The sequence below is a fragment of the Diabrotica undecimpunctata genome, chromosome 1, assembly GCF_040954645.1.
Source record: "Diabrotica undecimpunctata isolate CICGRU chromosome 1, icDiaUnde3, whole genome shotgun sequence".
NCBI classification, from domain to species: Eukaryota; Metazoa; Arthropoda; class Insecta; order Coleoptera; family Chrysomelidae; genus Diabrotica; species Diabrotica undecimpunctata.
In genome coordinates, this window is record NC_092803.1 from 138,623,358 (window position 1) to 138,639,795 (window position 16,438).

Consider the following 16,438-nt stretch of genomic DNA (forward strand, 5'->3'; position numbering starts at 1 on the left):
AGAAATGAGAGAGGTAACAGGCTTCTTGACTTCTTACATCAGGAAAATCTCTTTGTGATGAACTCATTCTTCGGAAAGAAACCCCAACGTAAGTGGACATGGAAGAGTCCGAACCAAAGAACAAAAAATGAGATTGATTTCATAATATCAAATCGGAAAGATATTGTTCAGGATGTAACAGTATTGAATAAATTTTCAACAGGGAGCGACCATAGACTAGTTAGAGCAAAAACCACTTTTAACACTGAAGTTGAAAGAACAAAAATGATCCTCAAAAAGAAAAGTGGAAGGTGGCTGTTCCCAGAAGATATAACACTTTACGAAGAAAATATTAAGACTAGTTTGGATACACACGACTTAGAGAATATCAGCATCAATGAAATGAACAATAATATTACTCAAATATTGAAAGAAGCTGAAAAGAAATACTGTCCTCGTCCTGAAAATAATAACAAAAAATTAAGCCACAACACAAAACATCTTCTAGAGGAAAGAAGAAAACTTAGGGAAAATCAGGATCATAACCAAAATGAACTAAGAATTTTGAATAAGACAATTAAAAAGGAAGTTAGAAAAGATCTGAGACGATACAATACGATGGAAATAACTAGAGTAATAGAAGAAAACAAAAGCTTGAAAGTACTCAGACAGAGCATGTCCATTGGAAGAAAAAACGTCCACAAATTAAGAAATGAACAGGGGCAAATCATTGAGGATAGAATTCAAATTATGAATACGATAGAGAGTTTTTATAGACAACTATACAAAGAACAGCAATGTAACCGGAGTGGATCGTTACCAAAGATAATCAATCAGGGATCTGAAATTTTACCGGACGTAACACCCAATGAAGTTCGAAGGTCAGTGCAAGAAATGAAAAACAATAAGTCCCCCGGAGGCGATGAAATAGTGGCAGATGCCTTGAAGGTGGCTGGAAAAAGATTATGGCAGGTCCTTGCCAAACTATTCACTAGATGTTTGCAGGAAGCAATAACACCAACCCAGTGGTATAACGCAGAAATTATCATACTTCATAAAAAAGGGGATGCTACCGACCTCAGGAATTACAGGCCCATAAGTCTACTTTCACATATTTATAAACTATTTACAAAAATAATTACGAAACGACTAGAAAATAAATTGGAATTTTATCAGCCCATAGAACAGGCGGGTTTTAGAAAAGGCTATGGAACAAACGATCACCTACTGGTAATAAAAAATCTTATAGAAAAATGCACTGAATATAATAAACCACTAGCTTTAATATTTGTCGACTATGAAAAGGCATTCGACACCGTAAATCAACAAAAAATGTTGGAAGCCTTGACAGAATGCCGAATTGACTATCGGTATATAAATATAATTAAACATATATACCAAAACGCAACAGCCAGTGTTAGAGTGGGTGATCGTCAAACCCAGAAATTCCCGATACAACGTGGAGTACGCCAGGGGGACACCATATCGCCGAAACTGTTCACTACGCTTTTGGAATATATATGTAAAAGGGCAAAACTGACCGACAAGGGCATAAACATAAACGGAGAAAAGCTTAGCCATCTAAGGTTTGCAGATGATATTGTACTAATAGCTGATAGGATAGATGAGGCCAAAGAACTTTTAAATCAGCTCTACCTTTCCTCGCTAGAAGGGGGATTGAAAATAAATATATCTAAAACCCAGATGATGACAAATCTTGTAGTCAGCGAAGATATATGCGTAGGAACAAGATCCATAGACCAGGTAATGGCCTATAAATACCTAGGTCATGAGATTCGCATAGGAAAAGATAACCAAACCGTTGAGCTTCTCCGTCGTATAAGACTGACTTGGGCAGCCTTCGGCAAGCTGAACCATATTTTCAAATCGTCTGATATACCAATATGCCTTAAAAGAAAAACGTTTAATCAGTGTGTTTTGCCAGTGTTAACTTACGGTGCCGAAACGTTGACCATGACAAGGAGAACAGTTCAAAAGATCCGTGTGTGTCAAAGGGCGATGGAGCGTGCTATGTTGGGCGTTTCACTACGAGACAAGATCCCAAATCGCCAGCTACGACAAAGAACAGGAGTGGCTGATGCAGTAGAGAGAGTAGCAACACTGAAATGGAACTGGGCAGGTCACGTGGCTCGAATGACAGATAATAGATGGACAAAGCGGATACTGGAATGGAGACCAAGAGATGATGCCTACCGAAGCAGAGGTCGTCCACCAACACGTTGGACTGACGATCTAAAACGTTGTCATAGGAATTGGATGCAAGAGGCACAAGATCGAAATAGATGGAAAATTATGAGGGAGATCTATGTCCAGCAGTGGATAAGCGAAGATTGAATGATGATTGTTTTAGTTTTCTGAGATGAGAATGTCATATTAAATTCTTTTGCTCTTATATTAAATCTTTGGACCAGTCTTTGCAGACTATCTTCATCTTGGGCTATCAATATTGTGTCGTCTGCGTAACAGAGTATTTTGATTTCTTTGTTTCCATTCTGTATCCTCTTCCCTTGTTAACGCTTTTGATGATTTTATCCACGATCAAATTGAAAAGCATGGGGCTCAATGAATCACATTGTCTTATTCCGCTGCCTATCTCTATAGGTTCTGTAAGTTGTCCATTTATTCTGAGTTCCATTTTGTTGTTTTGGTAGATGTTTTTGATAGTTTTTATAATCTTTACGGAAGTTTCTCTATTATACAGAAGATGGATTACATATTTGAGTCCTACTCGGTCAAACGCTTTCTTTAGGTCAATCAGATAAAGAAATTCTAGTCTATTATACTCTAGTAATTTCTCAGTAATTTGTGTTATAACAAATATTGCATCTGTACACGATCTGTACACGAAATATCCTGTTGTTCATCTGCTAAACTTATGCTCTAATTTATTAGCACTTGTAAAATTTTAATTGTAAGTTTTAGCGTCGTATTTAGTTATTAAGTTTATACCTTTGTAGTTTTCTGACTGTTTTTTATCTCCTTTTTTGAATCGTAGAATTATTTCGCTCATTCTCCGTTCTTCCGGTATTTTATTGTGTTTTATAATTTTATTATTTAATGTTGTTGATTGTTCTGTCATTGCTGCTTCACAATATTTGAGTAACTCGTTTGGTATCCCGTCTTTACTTGCTGCTTTTCTGTTCTTTAGGCTTTTAAGTATTCTCCGAACTTCCTGTACATTTATATTAAGTTCTTCATTTGTGGTAATTTCTATTGTTTCCGGTTTTAGCGTTGTTTGTTCTTCTACTGCACGTAGCTTTTTTAGGTAGTTAATCCACGTATACTTTTCTATGTGTTTTGGTTCTATTAGTTCCTTTATTTCTGTTCTTTGACCTTTTCTAAAGGTCATATTTTCTTTTGCAGACCGTAAAAATCATGTTCGATTTCTTTCGAAAGGCGGTCCCGGTGATAATTTTTTATTTTTCTTACAAGTGCATGTGTTTCATTTCTGATTATCTTGTAATTATGGTATGCCTCTTGTGTTTTGATTCACATTGTCAATATTTAAATTAAACAATTTTTAATAACATTAAAAAAGTCAAAAAGTGTTCATTATTGAAATACCTATTTACATTTCGTTGTTGCATTTTAAAAATTCACCATATTATTTCTACAATCGACATTAAATAAAAATGCTGTCTGCCAAGAAAATAAAAAACATAAATTTATACAACGTTCAGATGTTTTGTAAATATGAAATGCTGATGTGCTCCTGTCGACCCTTTGAGATTCCTCTTGAAGCAAAAAATCCAACGGACAAACATTTCCAGTCTCGTTTTATGTTGTGTATTCATAGTCCACTTAACATATATTCGGATGCGATATGATTATTGCTGGAAAAAATTGTTTTATCGCTCCTTTGGATAATATGAGAGTTGTTTGGAAACTAGAAGAAGCCGATAAGATGGCTAGTAGAGCTTTGATAACATTTCAATGAATTTCCTTTATGTTTTTTATACTCTTAGCTGTTTCTCGAATTGTTAAAAAACAAAAATAAGCTTTTGGAAAACTGATCGTTTAATTGTGTTTTGAACTATTTTAATTTTAAAACATCGGTTCATAAGTTGGCCTTTCTTATGAACGGACGTGTTATATTTGAATTCGAATAATACATATAGTATTTTTCATATAAAAATGCATGCACACATGCATCATTCAAGATTTATGACGTCAGAACCCCACAGCGTTGCCAAAACATCAGAATAGTAAGTAGATGAGTAATTTTTATAATGTGAACTATTTGTCAAACTATTCTATTAACAGTAAATACACCTAGTTTTTAGATTACTACAACACACTTAAATACATAAGAAAACATTTTAATACAAAATTATATATTTTAAATTTTAAACTTGCCACTTTTGGAGCATTAATAGCAAAAACTTTCCGCCATTATTTCTTGTTCAAAATAATATATCTTATATATGAAAGCTTATCAGCTTTCTACAGACTATTTAGTTGTTTTGGCATAGCACAATCACAATACACAACAATAATTAGTTTTTAAAGCTATTAATCCAAATTTAATATGTATTTATAAATACAATTTATTAATATATAATATATTATGCTCAAATTGTGTAAGAAATCAAAACATAAACAAAATTCTTACTCTAAAAAAGAACCCTTTAAAACAATTTTTGCCACACGCTGAACTGTCAAAAAATTTGAAGTATTCCCGTATCATTTGCGTATAATTGTCTAATATACTAAATTAAACTTATTATTTTGTGGAATATTAGACTATTATATCGACAGATAAATTAAAATGCTTTATTTGTAAGCAACTAAGTCACACTGCCAACAACTGCTTCAATATATACAGTGCTATTTTCTCGCATACAAATGAAAGATGTATTGATTCTATTTCTTACTTTTCTTATATTAATAGTATCGCTAACAATGTACAAAATTTTACTAATTACTCTCAGAACGAACCTTTCTACCACCTCCATACCTACACTGTCAAAATATGGTGACCCCGCTACAATGATAACTACTTTTGTAAACTCCACTCTATATGAAAACCCATAGTTTACCTTACCAGATAGTCTTACCAGAAACCCTTAGTTTTCCCAATCCAAATCGAATTAATTGGAATCAAATCGAATTAATTCCAATTGAATCGATTAAAATCAAATCGAGTCGAATTAAATCGAATTGAACCAAATAGAATCGAATGGAATCGAATAGAATTGAATCGAATCAAATCAAGTCAAATCAAATCGACTCAAATCCAATCTTCGACTATAATCGAATTAAATCAATTTAAATCGAATTCAGTCGAATTGGAATCGAATTGACTGGTATCGAATGGATTGGGGTTGAATCAATTTAAATCGATTCGGATCAAATCGTATCGATTGGAATCAAATTAAATCAAATAGATTAGATATAAATCGAATCAATTCAAATCTAATCAGATAGAATCAAATAAAATCAAATAAAATAAATTAAATTAAAAAAACGGCTATGCCTCTCCTTCTCGGTCACTCCTGGAGTGCCACAACCTGTGTCACATTCTTTACCTTTAGTAAACCCGTCTTTAAGTGACTATTTTAAATAGCCTCTTTTGTCCCACTAAGTTTAAAAATTTTTTCATTAAGGGCTTACATGCACTGTTCGAGTTTTTGTTTAAAATTTCTTTTCATTGTTTTCTACTTATACTACATCATCGTGTTAAACTAAGCACCAGGGAATGTTACCCTTTAGTTTCGCTATTATCTGATCCAACACTTATCATAATAAATAAAGAATAAGCGCTGAGTCCTGGTTCAATCCTACTTTATCTAGGAATTTATTAGTTGCTTCCATATTATCTGTGACTCCAATTTTATTTAGTACAAAAGTAAATTATTTGCAAAATAATTAATTTGTTCCATAATTTGCTACGTTCTATATAAAACAGGATAAGTACCTCAACACCAAATGAAGTCATTATTTGTCCTTAAAAAAAGTAAAAAGTTTGTAATGCAAAAAAGGCTACTCAAATGCTAACCGTGTAGACTTCAGGAAAAAATAAGTAAACCGTAAATACAGTCTATTATTATGAAATACCAGTTGAGGGAACCTACGAGGATTTAACTTTTTTTGTAAGCTGTAATATAAATTTACTATTATGAATATAATAAATAAAGTTTTTTTACATACCAAACAAAATGCTGCTAACTACAGAGATCTTCCAACTGGTATCCTATAAAAAAAAGAAAAAATAATTATTACAAGATTCATCTTACGTGTTCAATCACAAACTGGTCCATTAATTTGTAATCTCATATTAATCTTAATTTCCTGAATTTGTATAGATATACCGTGTATAATTGTGTAACATATCGATTAGTGGCTTAATTACAGTTTGTTCGACTTCCTGCAAACTATTGCATAATATTATTGAGGAAATGCCTGCAATCATTTCCTTGGTTCAAATTGCCAGATTTCAAAAGTCAGAGGTTTTGTTCTATGCAGAGGGCAATAATACCTACACTCATTTCATTAATCTTAACAATTTACTGAGATTATAAATATAACTTCGGGATAAGTTTATTACGCAGTATATTATAAATATTTTGAAGTTCTACTTCTATACGCGCGCTCCACGTTGGAAATTTGTATGGGAGTGAATCTGTGAAATCATTACATATGTAAGATAATGAGTAAGAGAGAGACAGAGGATATATTTTCTCTCTCTTCCTCTCTCGAATATAAAAATGTTCCTTTTGTATATATAATTTAATATTATATATATTATATAAAGATATATATATATATATATATATATATATATATTATATTATACATATAATAAAATATTTATTAATATTATTATTTAGATGATACGTTTTGTATTATTTATTAAATGTTCATTATTATATTAGTCTTTTGTATTTCAAAATAATAATCTTAATAAATCACTGTATGATCCAGAACTGTCAATTTTGAAATACATTTGTGTTATGTCCTCGGTAGTATAGTAGTCAGTATCCCCGCCTGTCACGCGGGAGACCGGGGTTCGATTTCCAGTCGGGGAGGACTTTTTTTATTAATATTATTACAGTATTGTCATTTTTAAATACTTATGGATATTGCATTTTAATTTGTATTGTATTATTATATGGAATTATGTTGCACTGTATTGTAGTGTATTTTTTTATGTATGTTATTGTCATTTTTAAATACTTATGAATATTGCACTTTAACTTGTATTGTATTATTATATTAATAACAAAATAAACAATGAATTTTACTGCAGAGTATGTGTAAAAAATTTTTGCATTCAACTCCTTTCATACATATATGAAAATAAAAATAAGTATACATTTTCATCAAAATATTGATTCAATCCTTCATTGTTAGTAAGTTGCTATTTATTCTGTTTCTCTTTCTGCTATGTCTTACCTATAGAATTACATATGTAATGATTGTGCAGATTGACTCCCAAATAAATTTGTCACGGCGAATGCGTGTATAGAAGTGTAACTTCCAACGGCAGTCCCACTGGACTGCCACACCCGTTTTTTCTACTCTCTTACTAGTACATTGTATATTACCTACTATTTGAATGCTAAGTAAATACATCAAAACATATACTGACACGTAATGACTAATTTACGCAAAAAATTACGCTTCAGTTCTATAGTATTTTTCATATAAAAATGCGTGCACGTTATTCAAGATTTACGACGTCAGAACCCCACAGCGTTGTCAAAACATCAGAATAGTTAGTAAGTAAGGAATTTTTAAAATGTCAACTATTTGTCAAACTATTATATTAACAGTAAATACACTTACTTTTAAGATTACTGCAACACACTTAAATACATAAGAAAACATTTTAATACAAAATTTTATATTTTAAATTTGAAACTTACCCCCTTACGTCCCGCCATTATTTCTTGTTCAAAATAATCTATGTTATATGAAAGCTTATTAGCTTTTTACAGACTATTTAGTTGTTTTGGCATAGCACAATCACAATACAAAACAATAATTAGTTTTTAAAGATGTTAATCTAAATTTAATATGTATTTATAAATACAATTTAATAATATATATCGTCGCTTTAATTGGAAAACCACATATATCCAATTTTTGACCAAAATTATATTTTTATTTCTATCAATGGAAAACCTCGTCTTTCACCTAGAACAGCTGTCAGAATAAATCCTTGTGCCTCGTGCTGCCTTCTGTTGAGAAAAAAAAAGAACCACGTATATCAGTGAGATCTTCATGTTTAATAAGAAAACCACGCATATACGTTGTACTTGCACTCATGGACTCCTTGTTTCAAGTGAAGTCTTTATGGCTGCTCTCATCTGCGACTATTTTTTTGAAGAAAAACAATAAAAGACAGGTAAGTTTAATATTTTTTATACATTTTATAATTATATTTAATGACAAAACACCTTCGTTTGTAAGTGGTTATGTTTACGAAAACCTCTTAAAAAGGTTATATTTACTATAGATGTTTAGAAAACCTCGTATATCAGATTTACGAGGTTTTCTGTCTATTCTGTGGCACAGTAAATGCATTACATTTTACATGTTTTGTACTGATTTACGAGCTTCTCTTACTTGATTATTACACCTACTATTTTAGTTTTTTGGTTTAAAATAATAAATTCGAACAAAGACTGATAATTGCCTAGACCATAATTTTACCTTTTTATTACATTATGTTATTACATTATGTTAACTGAGGTCTATTATTTTATACAGACAGGAGTTGTCGGAGCAAACTTCTTCTGGATTTGGCCTTCAATAACAAGCAAAGAAGTTTGGAAATTAAAGATTGTCGTTAACCATTACCTCCACTTGTGATAACTCCTCCTTTGAAAATGGTCCCATACAGTACGCCAGGAGTTCTTTGTCAAGGTGAGTTCATAGTATATTATAACATCATTAGATAAATACTTTCATAACTCTAATGTTGATTAGGATACAACAGTAACAATTTCCGTTATTTTTAGACTACCGTTCACATGATTATCTAAACACTTCGCAGAGAATGGAAGAGTATGAACTTGTTTCTTGTAGCGAAGAAAATAGATTCATTTTAAAACCGGTTTCAAAACAAAAAAGATATTTTCAGTCACAGTTCGGAACAATCAACAATCCTGGACTTCATTGCCAGAATTGGATACAATTACACCGTCTCTAGGAGTAATAGTTGAAGACATACATTTGAGTGACGAAGACATTTTACGAGGAGAAACTGTTTTAGAAGAAATAGCTGCCAAAGGAAACTCAACTCATGAGACAACCGAAAGTATTAATATATTATTTTGAAAATTCAGAAATATGTAGCCCTAATGAAACTTTAGTTTAAATGAGTGAAGATCCTGAACAAGGATGCCTACAAGAATTCACTGAAAATTACATGAATGACGCATAGCCTGGGCAGGATCTTGATAAAAATGGATGTTAGATGATGAACAGCAGAGAAGTTTTAGGCCAACGAAAAAGGAATAAAAATCATTTTAAACCAATACGGAGGACAAAAAAGAGTAAAGAAAAAAGAATGATGGCTGAAAAGTATTATGGAAGGGGAAAAAATAAAGAGAGAGAGAGTCTAAAAGGGAGATGAAACCTCGTTGTTTATGTAAACCTTAAAACAATTCAGTTTTTCAATGCCATAGAATTACGGAAAAATTAGGAAAACGATTTTCATAGATTATTGGCTCTTGAATTGGGACGAGCGCCGCATTTTCATTAAGCAATTAGTTGACAACAGAAATGTATCATGTAGAAAAGTAGAGTCAGAAAATGTACGGCGAAAGGGTTCTTTATACTATCATTTAAAAGTTGGTCAGAGTCAAGAAAGAATTCGTGTATGCAAAACATCGCAGTGTTTACTATGGATGTACAGGCTGTGCTTTTATGCCCATCATTGAAGGCATCTGCTTTATACTATCGAACCAAATTGAAAGTACATAATTTCACAATTTATAACCTCAAAACTAATAACGCATCTTGTTGTCTCTGGGATGAATCTGAGCGAGGGGTAACTGCTAACTAGTTTACATCTGTTATTTCACATTTCATAACTTCTGAAATTGATAGCTCCAAATATGACATGATTTTGTACAGTGACGGATGCACGTACCAGAATAGAAACTGCATTCTATCCAATGCGCTATGCCTTATTTCACAAAAAACGGGATTGACTATAACTCAAGCCAGCGGCGGCCGGCCAGGTGAAGTAGGTGAAGGTGGGGTTCACCAAAAAAATATAATTAAATTGAGACAAATAAATAAAAAATGAAAGCAACATTATTATAATTAAATTCTGAAATCAATTATTTATTTTCTTTTAATTAATCTAAAAATTAAAAAAGATAACTAGCTTTATTAGCGGTACGTACTTGACGGTCAAATCCTGACCTGTGTCACTAGCCGTGTAGGATTTAGGAATAGGTGAATATAATTTTTGAAATGCGAAATCCATCTGCATAAGCGTTCACGGTTGCCATGGCAACGTGACGTCAGCCTATCCTTAGTGATAGCTGAAAAAACTGGTGAGTGGAGTTCCATCTAAAAATATATTATCCGTCTTCTCCCACTGTTGGATGTGTATTTGGTATTCCTATTTTTCGGAAATTTCTCTCAGCGACAATATTTTGAAATTTAGTCTATTATATAGATATTTTTATATAGTATAGTGTATAGTATAGTATTTATTAGTTTAGTTTAGTCACAGTATTAATTTTATTTGTTTAGTGCACTTTATTAATACATTTCTCTGTGGTTTGTTTCGGATTTCGGATATAAAGTGTTCTCGTGGATTTCGTTTGGACAAAAATAATTTTAGACAGACATAAATCCAATTAATGACTTCTTCTTCTTCCTATGCCGTCTCCATTAACGGAGGTTGGCGACCACATTTCTAAAAGTTTCTCTGTCTTTTGCAACGTGGAATAATTCGTCCACAGTCATGTTTGTCCAGTCTCGAATATTTCGCAGCCATGATTTCCTCTTTCTACCTATTCCCTTTTTGCCATCGACTCTACCCAGCGGCAAGTTGAACTGTCAAAAAATTTGAAGTATTCTCATATCAGTTGCGTACAATTGTCTAATATATTAAATTAAAATTATCATTTTGTAGAATATTAGACATAAAAGAGGTATTTCATAAAATTTATATTAGTAATAATAACAAATGTTTTTGGTTATTTAAACAATATAATTCTAAAATTCCCAATATAATGATGATTACATTCTTCTGATTATTATACTATATTATTATTATTAGCTGTGTTAGGAAAATTTAAACTCTAAATCCCTAAAAGAAGAAAGCCGTATCCGCGAGGAAAAAGCGAATAAACAAATCGAAGACCTTCTCGCTCAGATGACTGAGCTGAGAAACGAAAACAAAGAAAAGGACAAGGAGATACAAAAACTTGTACAACATATAATGGCATTAACAGCAGCCAAGGAGAAATGGAAATCGACCCGTGGAAAGCCTCCCTCGATAATGACGTTGTAAAGCTAGTGGAACTAGGAATCGGTTCACTTCCCCCCGTAAAGCCATCCGGTAGCAAAGGCAAGCCTAAAGAGCCGGAAAGAATCATAACAACCAAAGAACCTGCAGGTTGGACACAAGTCCAAAACAAAAAAGGAAAAAAGACAGGCACCACTACTGAGAAATCAGACAGTAGTTTAAAAACAAAAATAAGCTTCGCCGAAAAGCAGACGCAGATAATAAATCAGCGGAAAGAAATCGAATTTAACAAGGCTGCGAAAGAGGCTCATGAAAGAAGCCAGAAAAAGAAAACTGCCCAAAATAACTTGAGCAAAAATAGCCAAGTTGAAAAAGAAAACGACGTACCAAAAGACTCACCGCAAACAAGCTAGGAGCCTATAGTAAAAGAGCTAATAGTAAAAGAGCCGAAACCACCGGCGATAATCCTAAAAACTGTAGGAGAACACCAAAAAATCCTGCAGAGAGCAGCCAACCAAGGCATAATATCAGTCAATAAGTTTGCACGATCAGGCAGATCGATTTTTATTAACACAAAAACCAGAAAAGATTACCTAAGAATGGTACACATCCTAGAAGAACACAGTCCAAAAGTAGAATTCATCGCATATCCCATAGACAGCGATAAACTAAAAAGAGTCATTATAAAAGGGCTATCTGCTACTACTAGCACAGTAGCAATTAAAGACGAACTTTCATCGTGTGTGGCCGTTTGTGGTATGTTGTCGTATATCGTTACCTCTGTATAAAATGTGTTGTTATTTGTGGAAAAAGTAGAAGATCAATATCAAAAACTTTCCGTAAGTGAATTGCAAGTATCACTTTTACATATACAATAAAAGAAATTACTGTTAACTTCTTTGTCAACAACGCATGCATAAGTAATGCAAATAACTATAACCTCACAATCAAATCAGATTTAACGAAAAAACCAGTCACTAATTCTTAATTACCGTTCATTTATAATTGCTGTTAAAAAACTACCATCCTAATAATAATAATTGTCTTGTACATTCATGCTCTAAAGGCGACCATACACTAAATAATGGAACAGATCGAAATTTCAAATAATTATCTGTTGGAAGAAATAAGAAAAGAAAATAGTGAATTAAAAAACTTAATTAAAGCTTTAGAAACACGTTTATCACTTAAGGTTGCAGAAACTGAATATAAAATAAAACATTTAGAAAAAGAAAATCTGGAATTAAAACACAAGGTAGAAATAATTGAAAATAATAATAGACGTAACAACATAATAATTTATGGAATGGTTAGGGAAAATCCGGAGCTAAATATAAAATATATTATCGATCAACTAAACAGATCATTAAAATTAAATATTAAAGAAACCGAGATAAACAACACTTACGCGTTAGGAAAACAGCTAAATAGTCCGATTAAAATAGAATTTACATCTTTTCTCACAAAATTAAAAGTTCTAAAAAACTTAAGAAATCTAAAAGGATCGAACATAAATATATCGCATGATCTCACCAAACAACAACAGGAAGAAAACAAAATTCTGCGGAAGCACCTTTTACTAGCTAGGCAAAACAAGACAAATATATGTTATATAAAAAATCATAAACTTATTATAAACAGAAAATCGTATACAGCCATAGAACTGAAAGAACAAGAAGAAACTCTTACAATATATATTAAACCTGCAAGTAGTGACCCCGGGACCCCTCGTTATACTAGAGAAACACATCCATTTGAAACAGAAAAAGAAAAGATCCTCTCTGACGAAGACGAGAATATATTAGAAAATAAAATCCAGAAAAATCGCAGAGAAGAAACAGTTAAGAATCGAAATACCAGAGGAAATCCAAGCGTTATTCCACACCAGGCTCCGCTGAATACTACATCATCAACAACAGCAGTTAGTGGAAAGACGACCCCAACCAACAGATCCGTTGGTACAGATAAAAATAAATCAACATATAAAACACGGCATAACTCTGCATCCAATAAATAAATTATTACTCTCAAAGCTATTTATATTGATCTAATTGTCCTTATATTTTTGATTTTTTTTTTGTTGTCATTTGTCTTTTTTGTTAAATTATATAAGTGTTATTTTTCTTTTATTCTTGTTATATACATAAAGATTTGTAGAACGTATATCATGGATCAGTTTATAAGAGATGTAGACTTTGAACCCTTTGATACACACGAGTTAGATAATATATTGCATATAAATAAATTTGTTAGACTAGGAACTAATGAATCTAACCTAACAATTATTCACCAAAATATCAGGAGTCTAACAAAAAATTTTGACGAATTCAATGTTCTATTACACCAATTAAATATGGATTTTGATCTCATCGTACTGACAGAAACATTTAAACTTTGTGATGTTAAATATTATGATAACGAAAATTATACTTTTGTACATACAGATTACAATTTCAATAAAAATGATGGAGTAGCGGTTTTTATAAAAAAGAATGTTGTATACTCTCACAACTTGGTAATGATCGGACATTGTCAAGTAATCGAAGTATTTATTACGCTCAAAAATAAAAAACGATGCTTAGTCACCTGTGTTTACCGTTCTCCTTCTACTAATGTAGAAGAGTTTCTTCAGCATTTAGAACAATATCTAGAACAAGCAAAAACTGAACAGATCGACTACCATATAGTACTTGGAGATATTAATATTAATATTAAAGACAACTCTGATGAGAACGTCTTTGCATATCTTAACTTGATGTACGACTACAATTTTGAATCTATGATCAACAAATACACTAGAATACAAGGTAATTCCAAAACCTGTCTGGATCATATATTTGTTAAAGTAATAAAACAGTGTAATCACGAATCTAGAGCAGCCGTTGTAGAAACTTGTATAACCGATCATAAAGCAACCGTTATATGCATGCCGCTCGATCTAAAGCAAAATTTAAATAATGTAACTAAAGAATATCAAGTTATAAACTACAAAAAATTAAATAATGACCTAAAAAACTATCACTGGAAAGAATATAATGATTTGAAAAATGTGAACGCCAAATGTAACTTATTGTGTAAAATTCTTAGTGAACTTATAAAGAAGAACAGCTATATTAGAAAATGCAAAAAACGCGAATTAAAGCGTCAATCTTGGATAACAGCTGGATTGGTGAAATCTATAAATACTAAAAACTTACTCTATCACAAATACGTCAAAGATCCAGATAATATAGATAAAAAAACTAACTATCTTAATTACAGAAATCAGCTCAATAAATTATTAAAAAGCGCCAAAAGAGATTATTTCAGAAATCAGATTTTGAAAAACAAAAATGTATCTAAAAATTTATGGAATATAATAAAACATTTGAAAACTACAAAAGAAGAAAGAAATATTCCAGAAATAATTACAGAAAATGAAACTAGTATTAAAGACAATACAACTATCTCAAATACTTTTGTTCGTTACTTTACAGAAATTGGAGAAACATATGCTAAAAAAATAATACCACCTCAATCATATACTCCTACAAATAAATATTCAAGCCATTCAATATATTTGACACCGGTCTCTGAAAGTGAAATAGAAAGCATTATAAACAACTTAAAGAATAAGAAGTCTCCGGGAATTGACAAAATCACCTCTCAAACAATAATAAATATAAATGGACAAATCAAAAAACCATTAGTTGAATTAATAAATCTAATATTTGAAACAGGGGAGTGTCCGGATAAGTTTAAACAAACTATTATAACTCCTATCTTTAAAAAGGGTGATAAGCGTAGTTTATCTAACTATAGACCTATTTCACTAATCACAACATTAGCAAAAATATTTGAAAAGTCACTTAAAACCCGACTAACTACTTTTTTCAACAAACATAACATTATATCATCTTCACAATTTGGGTTTCGTGAAGGTATTTCTACAAGTGATGCAATTACAGAACTTGTTAATAACATATATGATAGAGTTGACAAAAATAAACCTACTGCCTGTGTATTTTTAGACTTAGCGAAAGCATTTGATACGGTCAGCCATCCGCAATTGCTAGAAGCATTGGAAGCGTGCGGAGTACGCGGAATTTCACATAAGTTAATTCAAAGTTATTTATACAAAAGACAACAAATTGTGAAGGTAAATAACACTTACAGTGATCAGCTTATTCTACAATGTGGTGTACCCCAAGGAACAGTTTTAGGTCCACTATTATTTAACGTACATGTAAATGACTTATATAACATAAACACCGAAGGAAAAATAATCAGTTTCGCCGATGACACTGCTATTATGTATAGTGCAGACACTTGGAAAGATTTAAAAAAGAAAATTGAAGTTGATATGTTTAAGATAGTTCAATGGTTCAATTATAAAGGATTGACAATTAACTTTGAAAAAACATTTGTTATTCCATTTTGTAGTAACAAAGTATCACTACCTTCATTTAATCATATAAACATTAACTGCATGGAACGTAACATAACGATAAAAACAACCTCTAATATAAAATATCTGGGCATAACTATAGACTCACATCTAAGATGGGATAAGCATATGAATGAACTAGCAAAATGCTTGAGAGCTTTAGTTCCAAAATTCAAATATATAAAATCAATAATAGACGTAAAATATTTAAAAATATTATATCACTCTCTTGTTGAGTCTAGAATTAGATACGGAATACTTGGCTGGGGTGGTGTTTTAAAAACATACTTAAAAAAAGTTGATATTTTACAAAAGAGAATACTAAAAATAATATTATATAAACAACGTACTTACTCAAGTCATCTTCTATTTATTGAAGCCAAAGTAATGGACACAAGACAACTATATATGTATTCCATGTTAGTTTACATATATAATAGAAAACATATACTTCATAAACTATGCCACCCGTATGAAACCCGCAATAAAACAAATAAACATGTAAAAACTGGAATTAGCAAAAAAAGATTAGGTCAAAGATACCTCCTTTATCAAGCTCCAAGAATATTTAATGC

General features: G+C 31.6%; 1 protein-coding gene across 1 annotated transcript in view; it reads right to left on the reverse strand.

Moving 5' to 3' along the window:
- Nucleotides 1-16,438, reverse strand: part of LOC140432284 (uncharacterized) — a 942,959-nt gene that overhangs the window by 774,559 nt on the left and 151,962 nt on the right. The window contains exon 2 of the mRNA XM_072520100.1: nucleotides 6,151-6,193. The gene's annotated coding sequence lies outside the window, so the exon portion shown is untranslated. The remainder of the gene's footprint in view (nucleotides 1-6,150; nucleotides 6,194-16,438) is intronic.